Raw genomic sequence first — 12,242 nt, 5'->3', positions numbered from 1 at the left:
ATTTTAGTTTCAAAAACAGTTGACGATACTCATCTGTGTTTGTCCCAGGCGAGCCCACATCAGGACTCAACCTTGTTTTTGGACCTGGGAATGCTACGCCTCTGACCAGTTCAAATGGGGAGAAGCCTGTGCTTCTATTAATTGAAGTCAGAATACTGATCAGGGCAATTGGTAGGGCATCGAGCCAATTCATGCCCGTGGTCAGTGTAATCTTAGCTAATTTTGATTTCAAATTTTGATTCATCCTCTCCACCTGACCTTGTGAAGCAGGATGATACACACAACCATAGCTATGGCGCAGCCCCAACGACTGCTCCACCCACTGCAGTGTTTTGCTCGTGAAATGACTCCCGTTATCTGAAAAAAATTTTCTAGGAAACCCATGGTTCGGAATCCAACAATTAATCAGAAACTTACAGACTGATTTTGCATCTTCCCTCAGAGTGGGGACTGCCTCTACCCACCCCGAAAATCTATCTACAACGACCAGGAGATATCTATATCTCCTAATGGGGTCAATCATATCTGTGTAATCCATTTGAATCTCATGTCCATGAGAATCTGGCAATGGAAACCTTCCTGGAGCTAGTTTAAATGCTTTTGCTACGTTCTGCGTGTTACAAATCTGACATTTAGTGATGTAATCAACCACCAATGCTGACATATATGGGTGCCACCATTGTTTTAAATTTTCCAATGTCTGTCGTCTTCCTACGTGTGCCACGGTGTGTGCTTCTTCTAAAACTGCTTCTGCTAGTGACATTGGTAAAACTACTCGTCCTTCTTGTGACGTCCACACCTGACTATTTGGGCTAGCTCCCTTTGCTAGCCATACTGACTTTTCTTCTGGACTTGCCTGATCCTGTATGTGTCTAAGCTCTTGTCCTGTGGGAATCGGTTCCCAGGGTACACTGGAGTCCAACACAAGCATGTTGTTGGGTTCCGTGTATCCTGCTGCTCTTTTTGCTGCCTCATCTGCAGCCTCATTCCCTCTGTTTATTATTGTGTCTCCCTTTTGATGTCCTTTACACTTCACAATTGCTACCTTATTTGGTTTGTGTATAGCTGCTTCTAATCGCATCAGTTCTGTCTTGTGTTTGACTGGTTTCCCTGTGCTTGTTACATATCCAACCTACTTCCAGTGTGGAAGGTCTACGTGCGCAGCGGTGACTACGTACGCTGAGTCACTAAAAATAGTGACGTCCCTTCCTTCTGCCACTTCTAATGCTGAAATTACTGCTAGCAGTTCTGCCTTCTGCGCCGATGGGTTTTGTTTCACTTCGTCTGCAATAACTATCTGAAACTCTTGTGTTTCCCCCTTCGCTTCCTGAACTACTGCGTATCCTGCTCTGACTTCACCTGTATCTGCCCTGTACCCACACCCATCCGTCCATAAATTCCATGACCCTGGAATGGGTGTGGCTTGTAAGTCTGGTCTTACTTTTCCTTGCCTTTCCACCTGTTCCTCGCACTCATGTGGTGGACCTTCCAACATCCCATCTGCCATATTAACTCCTTCATGTGTGTAGGTGATGTTGGGTGCAGTCAATGCTTTATGAATGCGTCTCTGTCTCAATGGAGTGAGTGTGAACATCTGTGAGTTTATGTACGCTACTACTCCATGTGTGGTTAGAATGTGCAATGGATATCCTGCTACCAAATGTGCTGTTTTCTGAACTAATTTAGTCAGTCCTGCTACATGTCTTGTGCACTGTGGTTGTCTCCTTTCTATAAGGTCCAATGGGACACTTAAATACATTAGTACTGCTCTACCATCCCCCTTTTTCTGAAACAGTACACCATTAATCACAGTGTCTGTTTCAGAAACATCCATGTAAAAAGGTAGTGAATAATCAGGTCTGGCTAAGTCAACTGCAACGGATAAGGCTTGTTTAACGTCTATGAACGCCTGTTCCGACTCCACCGTCCAGGTGAGCTTACCAGACAAATTTCTCATCCCCAGAGATTTCACCATGTCTCTAAGAGGTTGTGTACGTCCGACAAAATCAGAAATGTATTGTCTGCTGTAGCCAGTCAGTCCTAAAAATGCTAACATGTCTTTCACAGTTTCAGGTTTTGTGTGTGACAGTATAGCGGACCGGTGTGTGGCAGACAAACCCGTGGAACCCTGTGTTACTACTCTCCCTAAGAAAGTAACCCTAGATCTGCAGCACTGTAATTTCTGTTTAGATACCTTGTACCCAGCGTCTGCTAAGCATTGAAGAACCACCTTGGTTGCTTCAAGGCAGATTTCCGGTGTTTTAGCCGCCAAAGCAATATCATCAACATATTGTATCAATAAGGAACCTTCTGGCAGTTGGCATGAGTCCAGACTCCACCTCAGGGCCTGATTAAATAATCCTGGAGACAAAGCAAAACCTTGAGGTAATCTAGTGTATCTGTATTGTATACCTTTATGTGTGAATGCACATATATCTCTACAGTGTTCTGCCAGTGGTATACAGAAAAATGCGTTAGCCAAATCAATGCAAGTGAACCATTTCATGTCTGGACCTAGTTCCGACAGAGCGGTGTACGGGTTAGGAACCGGAACAGTGGCAGTAGCCAAAGCTGCATTCACGGCTCTCAAATCATGGGCCATCCGATATTGGCCAGGCTCCTTCTTCGGAACCGGCAAAATCGGTGTGTTCCAAGCTGATTGACACCGTTCCAGAACTCCGGCCTCCACCAAAGCCTGGACCGTTTTATCTAAAGATGCAACAGCATCTGGCTTGTGTTTATATTGGGGAATCCAAATTGGTTGTGTAATATTCATACAAAAAGAGACAGGTGTCTGGTTAGTGTATCCTACATCATCTGGTCCTGTGGACCACAATGTGTCAGGCAGTGATGCTAAAAATGCCTCCGTCAGTGGATGATCAGTGTCCTCACAACCATGATGTCTAGGCAGCAATTGATGATGCAATGTGACTAAGATGGGTGAGTTATCAGTGATGTAATATGTCTGTGTTGACTGTGAAAACATGACACCAGGCAGCTGGGTCCGGACCCAATCCGTGGCCTCATTTGCTCTTTTCACCATAGGGCCCAACTGCTTGGCCTCATGTTTCGGATGGAGAGCTAGTGAAATGTGTGGTGCCGCCGTGTCAGACAGTTTTTACCAATTATGTTGTTGTGGTGTTAGTGAAACAGGAGATGCCACCCCTTCAGGACCCACATAAATCCCTGTGGTGTCAACCGACCACTGTGTGCCCTCTAATTCTGTTTGAAAAGATTCATAATAAGTTAAATCTCCCCCCACATCATAAAACAGGGTGACATGGAATGGGTCGGGCGGAGGGACGTAGGGTGCCATGGCTGTAATCCAAGGCGACCACTGGTGGAACAAGGCTATGAGTCGTGGTGACGGGTCCGTCTGTCCAGTCACTAAACCCCAGTAAATGTCTACCGACTCATCCTGCTGAGGTCTCATCAGAAACATACCATCAGTGTACCCCACTACTGCCACAGTTTTGTGTCCATCCAACCACGTAAGTGTGATCCCATCTGGTTGGCATAAATTAGTAACTCCCATTTTCATCAACAAGTCTCTACCACAAATGTTCAAGGGTGCTTGTGGTGCAATTAAAAATGAATGTGACACAGTCTGTGTACCAGTACTGACTGGCAAATGTCTTGTTTTTGGCAGTGATGTAGATGTCCCCGAGAAGCCCCTTACTTGCACAGTGTGTTCGCTCATCAGATGTGCAGGTAATACTTTATTGATGGCTGACCATGTGGCTCCCGTGTCTACCAGAAAAAGGATTTCGGAGGCCCCCACAGTTAATGACAGCATGGGTTCTGCCCTGGCCCTGCTGTCCTGGTGCTCCTCTGGGCCCCGTCAATGTCCACTCCACGGCTCCATGCTGTATTGGCCAGCAGGAAGATGTGAAGGCTCCGGTTTTGGTGCCGCCTGTGGGTGTGGTGCCTGGTGTGGATAGCTGGTGTCAGTAGAGAGTGGTGCCCTACATTGTGCTGCCCAGTGGTCCAAAGCTCCACATCTTAGACATGCCGCTGTCCGACGGCGGGCCCTGCCCCTCCACCTGCCATTACCGCGCCCCCTGCCCCATGAGTAGGGCTGATATGAAAAATATGGAGTTGGTCCATAATTATACGGTGGGTTTTGTGGTGGCCCTGATTGAGTAGGCATGTACGTGTTTGTGTTCATAAATGTTCATGGTGATTGCATATTAGGTGGTGGTGCAGTCATAGGCATCATGGTATCAGACTTTGTTTGCTTTTTATTATCATTAATAGATTTCCTGGCTTCTGTTAGTTGAACAGTTAATAGATCTCTTTGTAACTTAAGTGTCTCCTTGTCCTTGTCATCTAATTTTTCCTTATATTTGTTCATATGGAACAAAACGTGTCTAACCCACAAGTCATGTGGTGCGTCAGGGCCCATATTAGGATCGTCCTCAATTTTATCCTTTATGAGGGCTGGCAAGCCTTTCACAACTGCAGTTCTAAACCAAACCACCTGCTGCCCCCTAGCAGGGTGAACCCCTGTAGTATTAGTCCAATCCTCAACTGCTTTACCCATATATTCCCCTGGGCTAAGCTTTTCATCCCAGAGATATGATGGGATCGTGGACGCTGCTCTGGTTGGCCACATCTCTCTCATAACGTCAGTAAGGCGCTGTGAGTGAATGTGGAAAAGATCATAATTAGGTTCAGTAGATGTCTGAGCCTGTCTCTCTATTTCAGCTGCTTCCATAGAAGTAGTCGATCTTTTAATAATGTTTCTAAAATCCCCCAATGCTAAAGTCATGCCACCTGTCAAACTGTCCAGCTTTCTAATCCAAGCAGCCGCTCCACTACATAAAGGCGGAAGCTGATCGACCAAAGTTTGTGCATCAGTCAGTGATAATGGTACATATTTATATGTTCCTGTACTAGTGGCCACTAATGGAAGCATAGTGTCAACGTTAGTGTCAGACGTATACCTGTCAGGCGGGTGTCGGGGTCTGGTGCTTCGTCTCAAAGTGTCAGTTTTGTCTGAAGTTGGCATGTCGCCTTCTAAAGTCTGTTGTTTTAAGTCCAACTGTCTCTGTTCTTCTATTATGAGTTTTTCCATGGCGCGTAATGTTTTGTTCAAATCAGAAAGCCGTCTACCACCACGACGTCCATCCGCACTGTCCCCATCATCTTCCATATGTCCGTCATCCTGATCCGAGTCATCCGTTGTGACATGACCCTCTAAATCAGCTTTAATCCTAATTTTTTGTTTATTTTTACGTGGCATCGAATTCTTAAATGGAGTTGTCAGTGTTTGTTTATCGACAAGGCGCGGTTTATCCTGTTCAACATGCTTTCCCGTGTCATCTATAATGTCAGAACAGTCGGTGTTAATGTCTGTGTGTGGATTTGAAATTGACTCATGTGGCTTTCGCAATTGAAATGGGTCATCCATGTGTGCTTTTGTATGTGTGTCACTTTGAGCTGGCTGCTCATAAGCAAAATCCCGGCCCCTTGTGTCTGTCTGTACGCTGACTTTGCCGGAATCAACACTGAAAACAGGGAGGATATTATCGACTGGTGGGACATTATCAACTGGTGTGACGTGACCTATATTATATGGGGGAGGCGGAGCTGTAGGAGCTGTAAGCTCCTCCCCCTTGTGGTTCGTATAGGCGATTTCCAGTTCCGGCTTCTCGACAGTGAGAGATAGAGCGTCCGAAGGTGACGGACCTGGTGTCTTCAATAGCACGAGCTGCGGAATGAGACTGAGGAACGCCATTTTAAAATTTTGAAGCTCCGCAATGTCCGTTTTGGCTATATTTAAACTTGCGTTTGCCTTAGGTCTCTGAAAAAGGCTAGCCTTACTAACCTCTGCTTCAGCCTGACATAATATTTCCTCCAACTCTCTTTTTAACTGATTAATACAGGTGATTAAAGAAGTTTTCTCCCCCGTGTGTAATTTGGCCCATATTTCAAATCTCCGGAGCACACTTTTGTGCACAACATCCCGCTTTTTCAAATGTATTTGTCCCAGTTTTAATCCCTCATTTATTATGTCAATTTGTTGTACAAACGGTTTCCATTCCCAATTCCCCACGCCGTAAATGGCGTTTAATTCATTATGCAAGTCTCTAGGAGTATCCATAGTGTCTGTAAGAAGCTGATTAAAAAATTGGACCTTACCTGAAATGGTCTTCGTTCTAGTTCACCCTTTAATTGCAAATCAATTATCACCGCAAGGTTTCATTGCAATTCAGAGCGAACCAAAACAGTTTCCCAGCACCCACGCAAATCGCCCACGCAGCCGCCGCTGCTCTCAGCACAGTCCGCCTTAGTTTATATAAAATAAAAAGTCCAAAGTTGTAGAGTCAAGTTTACAAACTCAGCCAATAAAAGCAGGACCACCTCAGCTCTGTGAATAATTTCACAGGTGGATAGAAAACATAAGTTTGTCTTCAAAGACAGTATGATATTTAAAAGCAAATCAAGCCTAACTTACATAAAGTATGAAACCGACCCACGGAGAGATAGAAAAAAAAAAAAAAAGCTTATTGGTCAGAAGGAAATAACACACCAGTACATGAAACAAAATTTGTAGGAAGCGAAAAAAGCAAGAAAAGCAGGACTAAGATCTCACAACACAGAATTAAACCAACGACTATATTTTAGGAACCAAACAAGTGTCCAGAGACACTCAACAGTCCTCAAGCCACAGTGAAATCACAAGATATATTATAACAAGCGAAAACAAACTTTTGAGAACTACTGAAATAGCAAGCAGGTGAGAAAATATGTTATAATTAACGAAAAATTCAATCCGTGGCAGAAAATAATTTTTTAGATGAACTACCACAGTTAAAAAATACTAACTAAACCGGAAAAATAAGATTCTTAGGACAATAAGCAGTAAACAAAATATATTTTATCCACCACCAACCTAAATTAACAATATCAAAGAAACCAGATTCAAAATTAGAGCAATTGTTCAATTAACAACTTTCCCTTTAATTCCCATGTTTAAACCTTACAATTACCTCAATATATCCTATTAATAACTCAGCTTTACACCTTGCTCTCCTTTCTCCTATTCTCAACCTCTAAAAACGTCTTTCTGGAGCTCATAGTCTATATTTTCTTAATTTATAGTCTCCAAGAAAGCTCATGTAATTTACTTTATATATTTTACTTTAAAAACGTCTTCCGTTCAGGCTCATTGTCATAGATAAACAAACCCCTCATTTTATTGAGGTTCATATTCTTTAAATAACTGTCCTTGAACGAATCTCATAAGTTTTACCATTACAAATTTCTTTTCCTATTAATGTCTAAATCTCTCTTTCTGACACTTTCCGTACTCTTTAAACACACTCTTTCTAAAGCAACCGCAGAAGAAAAAGGGTTTGATCAGTCCCCCACTTTCTCCAGTGTCTCCCACAAAATAATACTTTCAGCTGACACACACACACATACACATACACATACACAGCAAGACACTCCTCTATCACCCTCTAGCAAGCAGAAACGTACACAACAGTCATGCAAACAGCCCCAAAACAACACAGCCTCTTAGAACATAGAACACACTAATACACAATCAGGTTGCATTAAAATACACTTCAAACCGTGGCGGGAACAACTTCCGCTCTTTTATTTAAATTATTTCACCGCATATGAATATACTTCTGAGGAGACGAACTCTCACGGCCTACCCCTAGACCAGGCAATTAACACGAAACCTCGTCAGATTACGAGCTGAGGACGCCACCACTCTGTCTCAGATGGGCACAACTTCCATCTAAACCATTATAAATTTCATTTTAAAATACCATGATAAGCATCATCAGATGGGCACAACATCCATCTATACCATAACCAAGCAACCCCAAATATATAAACCAATAACAAATTATAAAAACATATTCAAAATAAATTGATTTGCTCAATACCCCACTCTGGACCGCCGTCGGACCTCCTCACCACTTCCAATTTAAAAAGTCCAATATGCAGTATTTGAATAAACAGGGTCTGCGCACCCACCTTATTTCATTGCGGCCGCGAGTGGAAAGGAAATCCGAAGCCGTCCAAATTTCACCAGCATCCCGCACGTCGGGGTCACCAATTGAAGACTAATAATGTTATTTTGGACCGTTCTCTAAGTAATTACAATTTAAACATATCCAAAAGGTCCAAAATACACCCCCACACCCGTGCTCGTTCCGGGAGCTTTGCAAAAACCAGTCGAGTGAAGTTCTAAGCGAATCAAAGTATTTATTGGATCCAAGAGAACTAATACATGAAAAAGTCTAATAGCCTTCCCAGTAGAGTTCTGACCTCTCCTGATCTGACCCCATAGTTTTATACCTCAAATGACGTATACCCTGCTGACAAGGCGTTTCTGGCTGATTAACATATATTAATATGCATAATTAGACATATTAGTACTCAGGTTTCTGGTGCATGCACCTATGACCCCAAAACACTCATCCTGCCCTTCTGACTCTGTAGGTTTTATTACCCACACTCCTGTTCTGTCACTAAGATTATGAGGGGTCAGTAATGGACTTTAAGGTCACTAATGGACTTTAAGGTCACTGAAGTGCCCTAAAGTTCAACTGTCCTAAATAACACTTGGAATTTATACTACTAGCCTAAGTGCAGATCTGTTAAAGATCTAAGAAATTAGAAAGATGTAAACACTGAGTCAGCATGTCAGAAGGTGTGCAGATTCTAAACTGTTTAAATGCATGGTTAAAATACTGGTTAATCATTCATCTGAGTACATATAAGATATAAGATTTCACACAATTATAAATGCTTAATCTTAACTAATCATTTAAGGATATTTGTCCACTAACACAAAGTAATAAAATTGTTTTCACAACAGAACTCAGTGTAGAGGAGTAATGAAGTGACCTTCTAAAAAGCCTAAGCCTAAAGATGGGAAACACAAAGTGGTTTGGACTGAACATTAAAACATTACTCCAGCCAATCATCAACAGGGGGGTGTTCCTGGTCTTGCACAGGACGAGGAGACCGGAGGAGCAGGGGAGAGTTGGACCACACTTATTGTCATAGAGATATGATTTCAAAGTGCAAGCTTGTTGAAAGAGAGACAGTTTTATTAAGACAGATGCTCTCTCTCCTTCAATCAAAGAGTGTCACTGCTTTCCAGCCTGGATTTAGAGCTTCAGTGCTGCTGCGAGTAGATATTGTGTGGTGGCAGGATGCAGAAGGAGGACTGCTTAGGTCCAGATCACATCTACACAAACAGTGCTTAGAAAAATATGCAAATGAAAAGATAATTTAAGTGAATACTAAATAAGATGTTTTTTTTTTCTCCAGGGGCTCCCCCAAGTATAATTTATATGTATAGCACTGTACTGAAATCAGTGGAGAGGGTGTGGTGGTTTCCTACCCTCCACTAAGAATTACATAGTGCAGTTTCTGCAGAGCTGAGCCCAGAGTAGCAATGATAGAGGCTCTGTCTACATAGAGTCCAGCTTGAGTCAAGTCGGTTAAATCTGTTCCTTTCTTGTGAAGTCAGTCTGTAAATGTGTTTCAGTTTGTGAATGTGGAAGAGGCAGATGTAAATCTTTAACCAGAAGCTTTATGATGAGTTCATAATTGATGACTTTATGACTAAGGAAACTTAGGAGTTGTGATTAATGTGACGTCTCGCAACATTTGTTCCTGTTCTATCAGAAAATGTAGATTGAGAAACACATTTGAGCAGAACTGTAATCTGTAAATGATTATTCATTTTGTTACAAACATCTGTATTTTTTACGGAAAATCATTCATTCATTATCTGTAACCACTTATCCAATTCAGGGTCGTGGTGGGTCCAGACCCTACCTGGAATCATTGGGCGCAAGGCAGGAATACACCCTGGAGGGGACGGCAGTCTTTCACAGGGCAACACAGACACATTCACTCACACCTACGGACACTTTTGAGTCGCCAATCCACCTGCAACGTGTGTTTTTGGACTGTGAGAGGAAACCGGAGCACCCGGAGGAAACTCACAAAGACACAGGGAGAACACACCAACTCCTCACAGACAATCACCCGGAGTGGGAATCGAACCCACAACCTCCAGGTCCCTGGAGCTGTGTGACTGCGACACTACCTGCTGCACCACCGTGCCGCCCTACGGAAAATCAAACAGAATAAAATATTTTAATACAAATTCTTTTAAAATACTTTAAATAAAAATTCTTAATTGAATCAGTTGTTGTCTGATGTTAAGAGAATGTGAGATTACACCATTAAGAGGACCTCATTGTTTCTATATTCACTGTCCATTCTCTCAGCTCCACTGACCGTACAGTAGCACGTTATAGTTCTACAACCACAGCACTTATAACAGCACCACACACACTAACACACCACCACCACATCAGTGTCACTGCAGCACAGAGAATGATCCACCACAGAAATCATACCTGCTCTGTGGAGGTCCTGACCAGTGAAGAACAGAGTAGAAGGGGGACTAACACTATGCAGGGCCACAGCAGTAATATTCAGCAGTGCTCTGTGGTCAGCGTCCTGTGTCCTGTGACTAGAGGATGACAACACAAATTGTTCAGTAACAGATGAGCTACTGTCTCTGAACTTGCAGCTACAAGGTGGACCATCTACAAGTGAAACGGTGGCTTTCATAAAATAACTTAAGCAATATAAATAACATCTAGAGGTTGAACAATTTTAATATTTTTTTATTTTTTAATATTTTATTTTCGAAATAAAACAAAACACAGAAATTAACGACAGATACACACTTGAAAAAAATGTACAAACACAGACCTAACTAAAATAGAACACGTACACACCTGTACGCCACCATAATAAACGAAATAGAAAAATTAATTTAAGAAAAAAATAAATAATAAAAAAAAAAAATAGATAAAATAAAAATAAAATATTTAGGCTGTCAGAAATGTATGAGTTATAAATAGGTCAACAAGTAATACATCCACATAGTGTATAATTCAAGGCAGGGCTGATGTTGGCTGGGCCCGCTCCAAATAGTTCAGAACCTGTCCCCACACGCTACAAAAGCGTTTTGGTGCTTTTATAGATTCTTTGCAATATATCTGATCCATTTGTATTATAAATAACATCTCATTTAACCATCTCTTAAAGCATGGCTCAACTGGTGATTTCCATGATAATAGTATAACTTTTTTGGCTGCAACCATACCCGCCAATAAGGCTTGCTGCTGTGCAGATGGCAAAGAGACAGAACTATCGAAATAGCCAAAAATAGCCAGTTTATAATCTGGAGGAATAACCACTTCAAATGCCTCTGAGAACCAGTTGAAGATGCTAGCCCAATAATCATGTAACATACGGCAGGACCATATTAAGTGAGATAAGGAACCTTCTGAAGTATGGCATCTATCACACACAGGGGAAACAGAAGCATAGATTTTGTTCAGTTTAGTTTTAGAAAAATAAAACCTATGTAATATTTTAAACTGAATGAGTCTATACCTGGAATTAATTGAGCAACGATGAATACTGGATAAGCTCTTCTCCCACATATCATCCGTGACTGCAGCCCCCAACTCTTTAGCCCAACTATCCTTTAAGGAAGTGGTATTACATGATGATGATAATACAGAAACGAAACTAGACACCAAATGTCTGGTGTAAGGAGGGGACGTGAGCAAGTCATAAAAAATATGTTCTTTTGGTTCAGTTAAAAAAGATGATTTGTTTTTTTGAACATAGTGCCTAAGCTGCAAATATCGAAAAAAGTGGGAAGAAGGAAGATTGAATCTTGATTTTTGTCTATATAAAAATCTTTAATGCACAATAAACCCTTATCTCTCCAGGTAGCAAACACCTTATCTGACTAAGCTGGAACAAAAAAAATGGTTGCATGTTAAAGGAGTATGTGTAGAAACTAGAGGCAAGGAGAGAAACCTTTTCATTTGATTCAAAATCTTCAAAGAGTTTCTGATGATAAAATTATTGCCAAATGTTTTGATGGAAGGACTTGTCATAGAGAATAGTAAGACCGGTAATGAAGATTTTGTTAGAGACTGGGTCTCTATTCTTAGCCACAGTGGAGTCTCCTCAGAAATTGAATGGTCTATAGCTCCCTTCTGCCAGTAAGTGAGAACCCTTGCGTTGGCTGCCCAGTAATACTGTTTAAACACCGGTAGACCTAACCCTCCAAGTGCTGTATGACGTTGTAAATGTCTTCTTGCTATACGGGGAGGTTTATTGGCCCAAACAAAAGCACAGATAATTGAGTCTAGTTGTTTAAAAAA

The sequence above is a fragment of the Hoplias malabaricus genome, chromosome 2 (genome assembly GCF_029633855.1).
Source record: "Hoplias malabaricus isolate fHopMal1 chromosome 2, fHopMal1.hap1, whole genome shotgun sequence".
In the NCBI taxonomy this organism is placed as follows: Eukaryota; Metazoa; Chordata; class Actinopteri; order Characiformes; family Erythrinidae; genus Hoplias; species Hoplias malabaricus.
Note: the sequence above shows the minus strand (reverse complement) of the source record.